Source organism: Pseudorca crassidens, chromosome 11 (genome assembly GCF_039906515.1).
Source record: "Pseudorca crassidens isolate mPseCra1 chromosome 11, mPseCra1.hap1, whole genome shotgun sequence".
Lineage (NCBI taxonomy): Eukaryota > Metazoa > Chordata > Mammalia > Artiodactyla > Delphinidae > Pseudorca > Pseudorca crassidens.
Genome location: NC_090306.1, coordinates 4,083,850 through 4,101,721, shown reverse-complemented (window position 1 = coordinate 4,101,721; position 17,872 = coordinate 4,083,850). Strand labels below are relative to the sequence as shown.

The 17,872-nt window shown below is 41.7% G+C and overlaps 1 long non-coding RNA gene across 4 annotated transcripts in view; it reads left to right on the top strand.

The window, feature by feature from the left end:
• The window catches only part of LOC137202736 (uncharacterized), a 109,621-nt gene that overhangs the window by 51,650 nt on the left and 40,099 nt on the right, over positions 1-17,872 (top strand). Inside the window, exon 3 of one of the 4 annotated variants that reach the window (XR_010932764.1) lies at positions 4,566-5,965. The exons of the other annotated variants lie outside the window; for them this stretch is intronic. This is a non-coding gene — a long non-coding RNA (uncharacterized lncRNA). Of the gene's footprint in view, positions 1-4,565; positions 5,966-17,872 lie in introns of those variants that run through there. 4 annotated transcript variants of the gene reach the window in all.

The window sequence follows — 17,872 nt, the reverse complement described above, 5'->3', positions numbered from 1 at the left end:
GGCGGACTCCCAACCACTGCGCCACCAGGGAAGCCCTATTTTTTATTTTTTAATTGAAGTATAGTTGCTGTACAATTTTATAGAAGTTACAGGTGTACAGTATAGTGACTCACCAGTTTTAAAGGGTATGTTCCATTTATAGTTACTATAAAATATTGGCTGTATTCCCTGTGTTGTACAACATATTCTTGTAGCTTATTTTATACCCAGTAGTTTGTGCCTCTGATCCCCTACCCCTATATTGCCCCTCTCCCATTCCCTCTCCTCAGTGGTAACCATAGTTTGTTCTCTATATCTGTGAGTCTGCTTATTTTTTGTTAAATTCACTAGTTTGTTGTATTTTTGAGATGCCACATGCAAGTGATATCACACGGTGTTTGTCTCACCATTTTATTAATTTGTTGTAAACTAAAACACCACACCCTAATCGATCTTTCCAGCAAATGTTGATTTTAATTGTTTCGTGCCAGATTATTTTTAGTGTCTGAACCATTGGATATGACCACAGTTGAAATAAACTCCAAGATAAATCCAAAGAGACCTGGAATGAAAGTTGGATTCGCTCTGGGCTGGTGACGCAGCTGTCATCCTCAACAGTTCCTTCCACAGTCACCAAAGAGAGGGCCAAGGACCAATAAGAAAGGGTCCTCAGTCTAGTCCACAGTCTAGTGGAGGAAGTGGATGTACAAGGGGAATATCTCAGTACAGTGTGATACATGCGCTTACAGACGTATATTCAAAGGGTGATGGTCAAGGCTGTAATTTTTAGAAAAGACGAAGCACCTCCATTTCCCTGGATCATAAGCCCCTACAAAAAGGAATGTATTTTCGGCCAAGCTGTATGGGTGCAGTCAGAGCACAGAGCAAATATGCCCATTAGAAAAGAATTGATGCTTCTGGGATCCAGACCACCACCCGACTCAGCCTCCAGCCGTTGCAGCCTGGCCCCTTGGAGGAGACTGAGCAGCCTGCAGTCCAGGAGGGCCGGGCTCCTCCATGGCCCCTTGAACTGAGGGGACCACTTGCTGATCCCCCGGAATGGTGCCCAATGATGGTTCTCACCAGTGTTTGCCTGGGTTCCTGGGTGGAGGGCCTCTGCCTTGAACACCAACCTCAGAGAAGGGCTGATGGTGTCTTGAGGGGCAGGAAAAGGAGCAGGGCTGGGAAGTAAGGAGATTGGGGTCCGGAAGGAACCGGGGGTGTGTGTGAGGAGGGGAATCAAGCCGTGGTCTCTGGGTCTAATCAGAGCCTCACTGGTGGAGGCCCAGCCCTCATCTGGCTTAAGTGCCCCCAAGCATCCGTGGTCAGGCTGAACCACAGCTGCGGTGTCGGGCTGCATCCATCTGGGGAGGTCGGCCCACGGTGACCTTGGCCTCTTCCGAAACCTGCGCGGTCAGGCCAGGCTAAAGCACTGGGGCCGGGGGAGGGGGGAAGCAGGAGGCCAGATGGCAGGGGCCGGAGCTGGGTGGACTGATACGCCCAGGACCCCGGGCTGAACTTCTGTGCCCGTCCCCGCCCAGCCCTCCTGCTAGGGGTTGGCAGGAAGAAGTGGCGGCCGTAGGGAATTAGTAACAAGATATGGTGTCATTCACCTCCAGACCCGCTAGTTCTAAACCAGGTGCACCGGGAGTCAAAGTTCCTGACCAAGGAGGCCGTGGTGGTTCATTTGAATGGGTTGAAGGCAGATGTTCATGCTCTCAGAAGACGGCGCAGGCAGGTCGGCCAGGGCCACGGGGCGAGGAGCTGTGTCCCTGGTGACACGCCGTGCAGGCAGAGAGGCCTCTACCGGGGCTCGTCCTTGTGGTCCATTCTCTCCAAGACCCCGCTTCTCTGCCCCCAGGCCAGGTCACACCGCCGTGTGCTCACATCAGGGTTGCCTGTCCACAGGATCCAGGTAGGCGGCACCCAGAGCATCTGGTGAGCGCTCTGCTTCCTTAGAAGTCTCTGCCTCCGAGGGCAGGGACCACAGTGATTTTATATCCTATGCATATGACATCATCACTCTCGAGCACATCCTGATTCATTATTATTTTGCCTTATCATTATCTCAACTAGTTGATTTATTTGTTTACTTGTCTCTTGCCTGAGTCCTAATACTATTAACATTAAGCTCTTTGAAAGCAGAGACCCCGTCTATGGCTGGCACTCATTAGACGCTCACACATTGTTTATTGAACGAATAAATACATAAAATACGGAATGAATCCCTGGTGCCTCACAGTGTCTGGCAGAGAGGATGTGCTCAAAGGTTTTTGCTGGATGAATGAATGAAGGAGGAATGAATGAAAATTTTGAGAATTATCAGCTCCCAGCATGCCGGTGGGACCATTTTACTGCTAGAGAATCAGCAAGTTTTTCTCAATACAAAACTGAAATCTGTAAACCCCAAGCACGGTGCTTGGTGCATGGTAAGTGCTTAGAAAATGTTTCTTGAGTGAATGGATAAGTGGATGGATGGATAGATGGATGGGTGGACAGGAGGGTCAAGCAGGTAAGGCTAGCATGCATGGATGAGGCCAAACCCAAAAGGTTTATGAAAATTATTTTTTTCCTTCTTATCCAACATGTTGACCTTTTGGTTTCCCTCTCTCCATAACTCCAGATCTGGGAGTTTCTCATTCATTCAGTTTGCACATAATTAAGTTTTTCATTCATTCATCCATCCAAGCAAACGAAGTGTTTGCTCGGTCCACACTCAACTCAGTGTGTTGTACGTGCGAGACGCATACCGTGACGAATAAGATGCGATCCAAGCCATAAGTCCAGTGGTCAGACAGACCTTCTAACTTCCTCTGTCTGCCACTTGGCTAAAGTTTCTCTTTTTTTATCACATAATCTCTTGCCCACTCATTCGTGTTTATTCGTGTGTTCATTGAACACTTGCTCCATGTCAGTGACTGTGCTGTGGGGTTACAACAGTGAGTAAGACAGCCTGGTTCTGTTTTTGTATTGTTGTTTTCATGTCTTGCAGCTGTACTGTCTGTCCTAGATTCTAAGTGACCCCTCACTTAGCTATCGAAATGGAATTTCGTCATGAGTCAGGACTAATATCTAATGAAAGTTATGGGCAGAGGCTAGACTGAGCCTATCTGCCCTGTATTGTGACTAACCTAGCACCAGTGACAATTAGCAGTTTTGCAGAAATTTTCAAAAATAAGGCTGCTTATGACACACAAAGTTACCATAATTGCAGGTTATATGTCTCTAGCCTCATAATTCAAGACAATTGCTGGAGCATCTTAGCGTGTCTACCATGGGCCAGGTATTGTGCTATATGTTGGGGGCGATGGAGAAAATCTTGCTTTGGGCCCCATACAAGATCTGAATCTAGCTAAAGATGTAAAAATGCTTTGTTCTATGTGATAAGGATTCTAAACAAGGTACCTATGTAGTGGGAGCATCGGGGAGGGCTTGATTAATTGTGTTTTGGAGTGTTGGAGCCAATATTTGGGGTTTGCTCTGGCCAGAAAACAGCAGTTTGTGAAATGAGAGAAGGATGCAGCAGAGCCTAAGTCTGGCAGTTGTAGGTGTGTGGAAGTTGGTAGAACCATGAGCTGTCTGCGTGGCTAGAATGTAGGGCATTAAGAAGAGATGGACCTGGGTATATATCTGGAAAAAAAAAAAAATCAAAACACTAATTCAAAAAGATACATGCACCCCATTGTTCATAGCAGTGTTATTTACAATAAGCAAAAACATGGAGACACCTAAGTGTCCATCAACAGATGAATGGATAAAGAAGTAGACTACTTACACATAAAAAAGAACGAAATCTTGCCATTTGCAGCAACATGGATGGACTTGGAAGGCATTATGCTAAGTGAAATAAGCCAGACAGAGAAAGATAAACACCATATGATATCGCTTATATGTGGAATCTAAAAAAATACAACAAACTAGTGACTATAACATAAAAGAAGCAGACTCACAGATATAGAGAACAAACTAGTGGTTACCAGTGGGGAGGGGTGGTGGGCAATATCGGGGTGGGGAATTTAGACATACAAACTGTTGAGTGTCAGACAGGCTCAAGGATGTATTCTACAACACGGGAGTATAGCCAATATTTTGTAGTAACCGTAAATGGAAAATAAACTTTAAAAATTATGTAAAAATAAAAAAGAATTTTTTAAAAAGAAGAGAGAGATGGAAAACGGAACAGGAAAAGCACGTATGAGCCAGACTGTTTTCTCCAGGTCATGCTAATGAGCTGGGTAGTTACTGTTTGGGTAATGGGGAATCATCAAATCAGTGCTTTTGACTGTTATGTCTTGGGGGGGGGGCATCCTTATTTTCTACAATATGGTACATTAGATGACCTGAAAATTCTCCTATCTCAAAACTCCTAGAAATGCTGAACAAAATATATATATAGAAAAATTGTTTTTTCTACACGCAAAGAGGAGCTCACAGAAAGTAAGAAAGATCCCCCAGGAGAAAACAAGCAGGAATTGAAAATGAGTGAACGGATGCGGGGCGACCCTGCATGCTGGGGCAGGTATGGGGAGGATTGGGTTTGTGGGCTTTTAGGATTTAAAATTTTCTAATTTAGTTTGGGGTTTTAGGTCCACAGAAATTTGAATATGAGGCCTTGGGTCTGTGCCAGATGGAGAGTTGGAATGAAGGCTTTCACGTAACGCAAGGAAGAGGTTTATAAGGAAACGTTCTGCTCAGCTACAAAGGGAGATGCCGTATAAGCTTGTCTGTTGAGCCTGGGCTACGAGTGGAAGGAAAACAAGTGTCCCCTGTAATCTCATAATTACACACTGACCTTCACGTGGAGCAGGGGTTTGCATTGACATTACTTGAGTGGTCCAGGAACCCTCAAATCAACAAAATAACGAGAAGCCATCTTTTGGCCAGTGCTGCTGGGATCCCATGGAGAACTGTACACAGATGGCCCTTGCAGGACACACGCTCAGTGCAGCCCCTTCAGAATCCTCATTCCCACCGTAGTGAATTCTCAACTCTGAAGTTATAGTCTCACAACCCCCATGGGCAAACATCGGCATATACAACAAACAATAGGTGTAGACCACCAAGAATCTTCATTCAGAAAATAGAGCTACTGGAGACAGACTAGAAATTAGTGTTTTCTTTAAATCATTAAAGATATATATAAAGGGAAAAAAATCATTAAGACACTACCAAAAGAAACCCAGACAGATTTGAAGAAACAAATAGAACCTAGAAAAACAAAGTGCAGTAAATGACATGGGTTGCACATAGCTGAAGTAAGAGTTTAAGAACTGGCAGATTTCAGAAAACTGCCCCAAATGCAGCATAGATACATAAATAGAAAATATAAAAGCAAGATTAAGAGACATGGAGGATAGAGAGAGGGGAAACGTATGAGTAATAGAACTTCAGGTAGAGAACATTAAGAGAAGGAGGAAAGAAAACAACCAAAGAGAAAAAGGCTGAGAATTTTCCAGAACCTATGAGAGAAACAAATCTTCAGAGGCAGGAAATGAGTCCTGAGAAAGATCGAATGAAACTTGTACCCATAACATCAGAGAAAAACTTTTGAAAACCAAAAAGAAATAGATCTTAAAAGCGGCAAGAGAGAAATATGGATTCTCACCAAGAAATCATAATTGGACTTATAACTGACTTCTCAAAAGGAACAGTGGAGCCAGAAGTCGATGAAATAATATTTTTAAGGTGCTGAGAGAAAAAAAATGGTCAGTCTTCATTTCTACCATCTTCAACTATCATTTAAAAACAAAAGGAAAGGGGCTTCCCTGGTGGTGCAGTGGTTGAGAGTCCGCCTGCCGATGCAGGGGACACAGGTTCCTGCCCCGGTCCAGGGGGATCCCACATGCCACGGAGTGGCTGGGCCCGTGAGCCATGGCCGCTGAGCCTGTGTGTCCAGAGCCTGTGCTCCGCAACGGGAGAGGCCACAACAGTTAGAGGCCCGTGTACCGCAAAAAAAAAAAAGAAAAAAAAAAAAAGGAAATAAAGATATTCTAAAGCAATGACCAAAAAAATGTATGATTCAAGGACACTCATGGAAAAGACTTCTAGAGTATGTGTTTTAGGAAAGAAGAAATTGAAGTCAGAGGGAAAGATTCAGAGGCAAGAAGGGATGGTTATTAAAGATGCTGATAAACATCTAGGCAAAGACAAAAAATGCATTAATTTGCTCAAAGCCAACAATAATGAAAATAATAACACTTAGGGTATAAAACTAAAGTGGAACTATCTAAAATGTTGGATAGCAATAATATGTAAGATGGGTTAAAATATTCTAAATTCCTTATATTATTTAGGAAGAGGATAGTAATAGTAACTTTAGAATTTAGGTCCAACTGGCTTGACAAAAGTTTCAGGATAACCCCTGAAAGAGTAGAAACAGAACATGTAATTTCTAAATTAATTGAGGGAAAGAGAGAAATATGGAAACCTTGATCGATCCAAAAGAAGACAGAAAAAGAGGAAGAAAAGGCATTAAAAAGCAGAGTAAATAGAAAGTCCCGCAAGAAACGGTGGAAATAAATCTAAATATATTAAGAAACACAATAAATCTAAGTGGATTATACTCACGAGTTGAAAGACCGTTGTCAGGTTCGATGTGAAAAAAATAGAAAGAAAACTTACTTATGCCGCTTTCAAAATACATATTGATACCTAAAACAGAAGGATTCAAAACAATTGAAAGTAAATGATAAAAAGAGGTATACTAGGCAAATACTAATCAAAACAAAACTAACTAGAAGGCTGCAGCAGAGTAAATGTCTTTAAGGCAAAAAGAAGGTCATTATATAGTGATAAAAGGAATAATTCATCAGGAGGGTATAACACATCCAAATTTGTATTTACCTATTTTAGACCCTCAAAATGTACAAAAGCAAAAATTTGACCAAATTTCAGGGAGGAACTGACAAATCGTTACAGGAGATTTTAAAATACACCTTTCTGGTTATTGATAAGTCAGGAGGCATAAAAATTGACCAGACTGTCTAAGATTTGAATAACACAATGAACAAGTTGATCTAACAGACCTGTATAGAATCGTGTACCCAACAGTTGAAGAATGCACATTTTTCAAACACAGAAGAGATGGTTACAGAAACCGACAAGGTACTCAGCCACAAAGCAAGTCTCCACAAATGCAAAAGAATAAGGATTGTAGAGCCCACCCTCCCTGACCCAGTCTAATTAGGTTATAAATGAACAACAAAAGGTAACTAAAAAAAAAGCAAGATATGTTTAGAATTTAAAACCTTTCGAATTGATTCATAGGTTAAAGAAAAAAGCATAATATCAATGAACAAATATTTAGAACAAAATCTATTATTTATATATATTTTTAAATTTTTATTGGAGTATAGTTGATTTACAATGTTGTGTTCATTCAGGTGTACAGCGAAATGAATCAGATATATCTGTATATCTATATCTATATATCTCGATTCTTTTTAAGATTCTTTTCCCATATAGGTTATTACAGAATATTAAGTAGAGTTCCCTGTGCTATACGGTAGGTGCTTGTTGGTTATCTATTTTATATATAGTAGTGTATATATATTAATCCCAATCTCCTAATTTATCATTTCCCCCACATTTTCCCTTTGGTAACCGTAAGTTTGATTTCGAGATCTGTGAGCCTCAGAACAAAACTTAAAATCCTACTTCATAAAGCTTGAGGGGTGTCGTGAAGAAGTGCTGTGAGCAGTGGTCCTCAACTGGGGACAGTTTTGCTCCTCACGGGGACATTTGGCAGCGTCTGGAGACGTCTTCGTTTGCCACGACTATGGGCAGATCTACAAGCATCTAGTGGGTGGAGGCCAGGGGTGCTGCTCTCTTCCAATGCCAAGGACAGCCACCCACAATTCCAGTGGGCTGGGCCCCAGCTCCCAGGTCCTCGCCTTGTTCACATGGATGTTATATAAGCCACTGAAGAACAGTTGACAATTCTGCCACGGTGGAGAAAAAGAAAGAGACACGACCACATGTACCACAGCTCAGAGCTTCAAAGACCACACTTAAGGTGCACTTCAAACAGTCATTCTGCAGCTCGAGCTGGTCCCAGACCCAAGACTGTGTAAACAGAATTATATTTACTAGCACGAGACCTAAAATAGAAATCCCGCAGCGAGCTCTTCTCTCATTAAAGGTGTCTCTTTGATACTTAAGTGGGTACCCATTGAAGGGGCCCGTGTCAATTGTTGACGCCAGTGGCTGGTGAGGATGCTCTCTCTTTCACATTTTATGGGAGACTTCAAAGGGCAGTAGATTCATAGTCTGGTGACATCTTTGGTGGAAATGCTCAGATCTTTTTCTCTCTGGTTGTAGCTGGTCTCTATGGGTTGACGTTTGGTATTGAAAAGCCTAAAACAGGTGGCTGAGGGAATCTGTAGGCTCATTGTTTAACGTTTCAAATAGTCACGAAATGAACTTCTCTGAGCCCCATTTAGGGTCCTAAGGTGTTTCTGACCTAATGAGGTTTTTGGTTTTGTTTTTTTTCCATCTAGATAAAAGACAGTGTATTAGTCAAGATAGCTGGTATTTTTTATTTATTGGTTTCCCATCAAACTCTCTCTCTCTCTCTGAAGTACACACAGGTCTTTATTTGGTTTGTCTGTGTGTGGGAGAGAGATACACAGACACAGGGTAACAACCACAAAGAAAGGCAAAGCCAGCCTGCCTATGTCTGTCCTGCCGAACTGTCTGTCTCTGTGAAACGTAGACTACATAGGACTTCCTCTAAGTCAATGATGGTGGTGATGGTGGTGAGAAGAGAGCACAGAAACACCAAGAAATGGGTAGCAAGCCAGGAGGAGAGGAAGAGAGAAGTGAAATGGCAGGAAGGTGAGGACGGCAGAGGTTCCTTTTCTCTGCCCTTAGCAACATTGTCTTGGCTCCATGTCTGTCTGTTCACAAGTCCTGTCTATGTCACTGAGGATGGACCCACTGGGGCCTTGGGGTTATGAGGGTTGAGCAGCAGGAAAAGACTCCATCCTCCTGGAGTGTGGGAGGGGGAGGGGAGGGGAGGACTGAGACCCAGGGCATCTTTAATGTCTGCCCGCCTGGCACTGGGCAGCCTTCTTCCTCTTGTAAGGGTCAGGAAGGGAGACTGGTGAAACTTGTACAGACTGGTTGAAATTTTTGTAGGCTGAAGTGATGGTTGGACTCCAACATTAAAACGTTAGCCAACTTGAAAGTTTCTTTGCCTACGAAGATGAATTTACCGAGCACCCTTCCAGGAAAAACAGAGATGTCACAATGAAAAGTTTTCCCTTTCATCCTGTGAAAGAATTCTAGGGGCTTCCCTGGTGGTGCAGCGGTTAAGAATCCGCCTGCCAAGGCAGGGGATACGGGTTCGAGCCCTGGTCCAGGAAGATCCCACATGCTGCAGAGCAACTAAGCCCATGCGTCACAACTACTGAGCCTGTGCTCTAGAGCCCGTGAGCCACAACTACTGAGCCCGCGTGCCACAGTTGCTGAAGCCCGTGTGCCTAGAGCCCATGCTCCGCAACAAGAGAAGCCACTGCAATGAGAAGCCTGCACACTGCAACAAAGAGTAGTCCCCGCTCACCTCAACTAGAGAAAGCCCGTGTGCAGCAGCAAAGACCCAATGCAGCCAAAAATAAACAAATAAATAGAAAGAAAGAATTCTAATGTGAATACCTCCCTGTGTATCATAGCACCTTCTGTTTCTTTAGGTTATTTTCACAGCTGCCATCTCATTTGGTTCTGTCAGGGAGTAAGAGGTAGACTGCTATCTCTTTTTATCCCTGGGACATTGGTTTGCTTCCTCCTTTCTGATAATAAGAATGATGTGATTGATGGTATCTCATGTTTTGCTTTGGTTACCAGGAAGCTCAGAGCCAAATTTGTAGCTCAAACATCACTGATTCTCTGTTGTTCTGTACTATATTTTCAGAGTCTAGAGCACTGGCTGGCACATTGAAGGCCCTCGATAAATACCTACTGAGTGAAAGGATCACTTATCACATGCCAAATTCTGTGCTAGGAGATGGGAACCAGAGCCTGTTTCATGGAGATGTGACCTTTGCTGAATCACAGGGCGCCACACTTGGTTGAAGGCTGTGCTGTCGCCATCTTGAAATACCTAATACACTTTGAATGAGGAGCCCATATTTCCATTTACACTGGGCTCTGAATTCTATGATGAGTCCTGATGGGGATGTTCCAGTGTTACTACCTGTATGAAGGTTTGATCTGGAGGAAGGAATTCTAAGAAAAGATATATACCACGAATATGTATTTTAACATGAAAGATATATGTGTGTACATACACACACACACATCTGCATGAATCTTTTGATTCAGAGCTAATGCCTTTTCTGTCATCTTTCTTGTATAAAACACACCCTTAATGCATCGTCCATGATTTCCTGTTTTCATTTCTTGAAAGGGGAGGGAGAAGTTAAAGACAGACTTGAAAAGAAATCTGCAGAGTTCTTCTGTAGTTTGATAATGCCCTCCCCAATTTTTTACAGTTGTTTCACTCACTGTTAAGCAAGTTTTGGTGCCTTACCTTTATCAAGTCTTCCCAAATGATTCAATTGAATTCTCAGACAGATGAATACTTTTTGTACTCACATTTCATTGGCTTGCATAATATTTAATTCAGTTACATAAATTACAATAGCGTGCACAGCTAGCGTGAACCAATTTGGGAACAAATACAAATGACCCTTGATAAGCAAACTCTAAACAAGAGAGAAGCAGAAATATTCAATCACATTAAAGAGTGGCCTACCAGCTTCCAGCATTCAGAGTATCATGGGTGCCAAACACAGAGAGGTGGATAGTGTTAGTGAATCTGGAAAGTCAGTTAAGGGGAGGTTGGTTAAATGAATTTCTACTGTTATTAATGCTATGAGAACACATAACAGGGAGATTCAACTCCCTTTGGGCCAAGGAGGTCATAGAAGTCCTCCCCGAGGAAGTTATGACTGAGATGAGTGCTTAAAAAAATAAAAATAAAGGTAGGGGTTGTCTAGATGAAGAGAGAGGAATGATCAGGGCTGTAGGAAGAGCATGTGCAAAGGTCCTGTGGAAGGATGGGTTTACAGCAGATTCAGAGACGTGAAAGAAGGTGGTGTAGCTGGAGCATACAGAATGAGAATCGTGGGGTGTGAAGCACAGAGAAGTCAGGAGGGAAAGACCTGGCAAGCTTTATGGGTCATGTTAAGGATTATGGGTTTTGCAATGGGAGCGAGGAAAGCTACCAAAGATTTTAAGCAAGAAATATGACATTATCAGATTCCAGTTCATAAAGATCACTCTGGCCGCAGTGTGGAGAACAGACTGGAGGGGAACAAGAGTGGTTTGGAAAATCAGCAGTAGTCCAGGGAAGAGGTGCTGTTAGTGTACTTGGGTTGTGATGATGGACATGAAGAGGATACTTAGAACTTGGTGATAGATTAGATGTGGAGGGAGGGTGATGACTGATCGAGGATGACACCTAATTTCTGACTTGTAAAACGGGGTGGATGTTGTTTCTGTTCATTGAACTATTCATTGAAACTATATTACAAGCCTATAGTAATCAAAGCAGTATGGTATTGGCATAAAAACAGACATATAAATCAATGGGGTAGAATAGAGAGCCCAGAAATAAATCCATGCATATATGATCAATTTTTTTTTGACAAGGAACCAAGAATATACAATGGGGAAAGGAGAGTCTCTTCAACAAATGGTGTTGGGAAAACAGGACAGTGACATGCAAGAGAATCATACTGGACCATTATGTTACACCATTCACAAAAATTAACTCAAAATGGCTTAAGGACTTGAGTGTAGGACCTGAAATTATAAAACTTCTAGAAGAAAACATAAGCAGTAAGCTCCTAGACATTGGTTTTGGTAATGATTTTTTGGATTTGAAAACAAAAGCAAGAATAAACAAGTGGGACCGCATCAAATTAAAGAGCTTCTGTACAGCAAAAGAAAACATCAATAGAATGAGAAGGCAACTTACTGAGTGGGAGAAAAGTATTTACAAATTGTATATCTTATAGAGAGTTGATATCCAAAAAACAAAAACCAAAAACCAAAAAATTTAAAAACGGGCAGAGTATCTTAATAGACATTTTTCCAAAGAAGACATACAGATGGCCATGAGGCACAGGAAAAGATGCTCAACATCATAATCTTCAGTAAAATGCAAATCAAAATCACAGTTGGATATCATCTCACAACTATTAGAATGGCTATCCTCAAAAAGACAAGAAATAACGAGTGTTGGCAAGGATGTGGAGAAAAGGGAACCCTTGTACACTGTTGTTGGGAATGCACATTGGTGAAGCCACTACGGAAAACAGTATGGAGCTTCCTCAAAAAATTAGAAATAGAACTACCATATATGATTTAACAATTCCATCACTGGGTATTTATTCAAAGGAAATGAAAACACTAACTTGAAAAGATATATGTACCCCCTACATTCATTGTAACATTATTTATAATAGCCAAGACATGAAAGCAACCTAAGTATTCACTGACAGATGAATGGTTAGAGAAGATGTGGTATATGTATTCAACAGAATATTATTTAGCTGTAAAAAAAGAAGAAAAGCTTGCCATTTGTGACAGCATGGATGGACCTTGAGGGCGTTATGCTAAGTGAAGTAAGTGAGACAGACAAAACAAATACCATATGATCTCAGTTATATGTGGAATCTAAAAAAACCCCAAAAAACCAAACAAAACCTAAAAACCGGAAACCATACATACAGAGAACAGATTGGTAATTGTCAGAGGTGGTGGGTGGGGGTGGGCAAAAGGGATGAAAGTGTCAAAAGGCACAAACTTCCAGTTATGATATAAATAAGTCCTGGGGCTGTAATGTACAGCATGGTGACTATAGTTAATACCATATTATATATTTTGTTGCTAAGTTGCTAAGGAAGTAAATCTTAAAAGTTCTCACCACAGGGGAAAAAATTTGTAACTGTGTGTGGTGATGGATGTTAACTAGACTTTTTGTGGTGATTATTTTTCAGTATACACAAATATCAAATCATTGTGTTGTATGAAACTAATATAATGAAGAACTAAGGACTGTAAATATCCATTGAAACTAGCAACCTGGAGGTCACTGATGACTTTAAAGAAAGCTGTTTCCTGGAGTGATGGGATAGGAAGGCAAATTGGAGTGGGTTGATTAGGCAGTAGGAGATAAGGAGATGGAGGCTCTGCAGATCCTTTCTAGGAGGGAGATAGAGAGATGGATGGATGGATGGATAGATAGATATATAGATAGATAGATGATGGATGGATAGATGAGGGATGGATGGACAGATAGATATATAATGGATGGATAGATAGATGATGGATGGATGGATAGATAGATATATAGATAGATGATGGATGGATGGACAGATAGATATATAATGGATGGATAGATAGATGATGGATGGATGGATGGATAGATAGATAATGGATGGATGGATAGATAGATGATGGATGGACACATAGATAATGGATGGATAGATGATGGATGCATGGACAGATAGATAGATGATGGATGGATGGATGGATAGATGATGGATGGATGGATAGATAGGTAGATAATGGATGGGTGGATGGATAGATGATAGCTGGATGGATGGTTAGATGATGGGTGGATGAATGGATAGATAGATGATGGTTAGATAGATGATGGGTGGATGGATGGATGGATGAATGGATGGATGGATAGATAGAGATATAGAGAGAGAGAGATATATAGATATATTTACACAAATATATGTGGAGATATGTATGGATATCCATTTGGATAGTCATATCTATCTCTATATATACATTTGTATACATACAAACAAATCCCTATTTTATTGTTGAGAAAACAGGTTCAGAGAAATTATATGATTTGCTTGAAGTTGTACAGAAAACCTGTAGCCAAGCTATGACCATAGACTAGTCCTCTGACTCATCAGACATAGCTCAGCACCCGGAAAGAGGGTTGGATCTCAGAGCTCTTGGCAAATCACATATTTTCTCCAAGTCTCAGTTTCCTTAGCTTTACCTCATTGGTTGTGAGGATTAAATGCAAGAACCGCTCAACAGCCGGACCCTAGCAGCACTCTGTCTCAGTTTCCATGTCCTTCCTGCCCCTCAATTTCCTTTTCTCCTTAATCTGAGAAGAGGGAGATAGCATGAAAGGAGAGAGAGCATTTGGATATTTCTTTAGAAGGGTGATGAGCTGGGAATTAGGTTCAAATCAGCTGGAGAGATGGAGGGTAGATGCAGCCAACATACTGGCGGCCAGAAAACTGAGTGAGCAGAACGTGCCGTCATGAAAACCAGGAAGTGTCTTTCCCTGGAAGTCTTTCAGCTGAGGCAATAATTCCTTTCTGCGTACTTTGAGCCATTTGTTTAACGCTGCTGTCTCTGACCTTCAGAGGGAGTGATCCATTAACAAGTCTGAGAACTTTGTCAGCAATCCCCAAATTGAGTCTTTATTAGCATTTCAGAGGAACATCTAAATGCCACCACTGAAGCACAGGCTCCTTGGTCTCCTGAAAGCACGTGTGCAGAGTCCTGTGCTGCCTGGCCACTAAGCTGGGTGACCAAGAGGGAATGAGGCTGCCCCCACCCACGCACCCCACCTCTTTATCCTGTCCAGAGAGTCCAGAAAATGCAGGTTACCTAGGCGCCTACGACTAGTCATCCTCTGCCCCGGCCCAAAGATGTTAAACCAGTTTAGATGACTGGGTTTTGGCAGAGGTATTTATTTTTTCCAAGTGATTTTCAGGCATGCCGTTATTTCCTAGTGGAGCCCAGTTTGAGAAGAGAACCGTTCCCTTCCAGCCTGAACCAACGTATATGTAGATTTATCTAAAGTTGGGGTGGGATGAGGGTGGACCGTGAATGACACTTTCAAGTTCTGACCAACACAAGGGGCACACAGTTTGTAGCCCTGTAGATTACCTTTGGGTTCTCCTACCCAGTGAGTTTTTTCGTATTTTTCACATGAACCAAACCCAGAAGTTACAAATGCCATTCCAAGTGCTTGAAGAAACCATTTCCAAATAATTCATTCAGCATCACGGTGATGGCCAGAGGCTCTATTTCCTGCTAGTTGTGGGCAGGTGTGGAGGAAGAAGTGGGAGGAAATTAAGCCAACTGGATACAGTCAGAATAAATACAAGAGTGGATGGGTTGCATGGCCCATCAGACTCAGCTCCTGGAAAAGCTTAAGTAAATAACCTTCAGCTATGACCTGAGTGAAACGGGAAACTCAAACCTCCCATTGTATCAGAGAGGTTTCCACAGTTCACGGACTTAGCTGTACTCAAGGGCCCCCTTCCCATAGCTGTTCTCTCCCAGCCCCACACAAACACTTAGGTTCAAAGCATTCAATCCTTTTTTTTAAGGCTTGGGTACTCAACCATGGCATCTCTTTCCTTGGTGAACTTTAGGCTGTGGTTCAACATTTGGTTTATAATTTAAACATCACCCTTAAAAATAACTGAGTGTTTACAAACACATAATGTTCATCCTTCTCTTCTTATAGAATATTAAAGAAGGTCTTAGAGAATCTAGAACAACTTGAACATCAAAATGAATAATAATACTAAAGGAATAATTAAGAATCCATGAATCTACACTAGAAAGAAAGAAAGAGAGAGAGAGAGAGAAAGAAAGAAAGAAAGAAAGAAAAAAGAAACACAAAGAAAGAAAAGCTCTTCCTTATCATGGAAAGCCAACTAATAAATGTAGAAGAAATGACGGAATTAGAAAATCACCATTTGGCAACCATCATAATAATTGATTTAGGCAAGAAACATCAATGGATGCTAAAACCGATCGGTAAAAGTTTGAGGACTATTCAAATTTTATATACTCTCAATGTCTACCCATCATACACTTACTAATTACAAGGGGGAAAATAGTCATTTTGCAGTGGAGAAACCTGGCAGACACCCCCTTAAATGAGTGATCAAAATTCACGTCAGCAATAATGGGTCACATTGACTATGTGCTGTCTGAAACGGAGTTCCTGCCAAATGGGTGGAATCTAATCACCAGGAAACATTAGACAAACCCAACTTGAAGGACAGTTTACAAACAAGTTGAGCTCTGCTCTTCAAAAATGTCTACAGCATGAAAACACAAAGACAGACTGAGGAACTGTTCCAGGTTAAGGGAGACTAAATTAGAGACATGATAAATGAACACAATACGAGTCTGGATTTTCTTTTTCAATAAAAGGGCGTTATTGGGACAATTGGTGAAATCTTTGTCAAGTCTGTAGTTCAGATAGTAGTGTTGTTATCAATGCTAATTTCTTGATTTATAGAGTTGTATTATGGTAGTATTAGAGTATGTCTTCCTTTTAGGAAAGACAGTCTGAAGTAAATAGGGGTAAAGGGGCTTCATGTCTGCGATTTAATCTCACACAGTGCACACACACACACACACACACACACACAGAAGAGGATAAACCAGAGTGAGATGTTAATCTTTGAGGAATCTGGATGAAGAGTGTAGATGGATTCTTTGTATTATTTTCACACCTTTTCTATATATCTGAAGTTACATTTTAAGAACTTTTGAAAGAGGTCTTGGCGATTAGTTGTTAAATCCTCTTGTTTGATGGTAGCGGTCTTGCCCGAGGACATCCAAGGGGCTGGTGGTGGGGTTAGGCTGGGCACTACCTCTGCCGCATGCCATAAATCCAGGGAGACAGGCAAAACCGTTTTGCTTTTCATTGCCAATCATTCTGTGGGCTCTCCTTTGAGATCTTTCTGGATCTTTCATTGTCTGGTTTAAACTTGGATAATGTAACCTATGACAACAGAAGACACTTAGAACAGCTGCTGGGGATTGGTGTTAAGAGTGGGGCTTCTCTGATGAATCCTCCCCAGAACTGTCCTTGATTCAACCATTTCTAAGTGCACCCTAGAGCAGTGAATACATCTGTTGTTGAAAGGAAGGATATTTGAGTCCCCTCCCTGGCCTTATTCTAGGCAGACCTGTGACCTTGGGCTGGAAATTGAATCTGTGGTCCTCAATCTTGACTCTGATTTTGCTTTTCTTTGTGCCCTCGCTCAATTATCCAGGAATACCTTGATGAATATTCCATCAAACGCTAAGGTATAAATATTTTCAGGTTTTTAGGAAGGACACCTTCTGCAACACGTCTTACACGAACGTGGCCGTTGAATTCAATATCCTTAAAGAACTACCCACATATGTTTTTCCTCCATCCACAAAACATCCTGGTAGTGTCTACATTTTATCTTCATTTGATTTTATGTGGAAGCGCTAGAGTGAGGGGAAATGAAGGAAATCCAGTTTCCAGCTGGACTCTGAAATCCGTAATACATGGTCATTCCTCCTCAGACCCTCCCACCTTTCCTTAGCAAATACAAACTCCTTGCCATGGGTTCCTGACTGTCTCCAGCTGTTTTGTTTTCTCAGCGGTTGAGATGAGAGAGAAATGAGAATGGAAATAGCCCCTCTTCCCACCTTTTGTAGAAGCCTTTCCCACGCTATCCACCATTCCCCTCCCAACTCGCCACCTTTAAATCCTTAAAGTTCACTTTTTCTACGGAGATTTCCCATGTTGATGCCACTGCATAAGAGCAGCTCATATTTATTGAGTTCCAACTTGTTGCATCAAATGAGAAAACCTATGCAAAGCGTGAGGCACTGAACTAGCATGTAACACACACATAATACATCTGATCATTTACAGGTCCTCAGTGCTTATCCAAAACCCTTAGGGCCAGATGAGTTTTGGAATTAATTTATTAATTAATTTTGCAGATATAAGAAAGGTAATGAGGTACCTGCACTGTACATGAATAAGACACCCTCAGCTGGGTCGGGGGGAGCATTCTTTAATCAAATGCATTAATATGTCTAAAATGCAATGTATGAA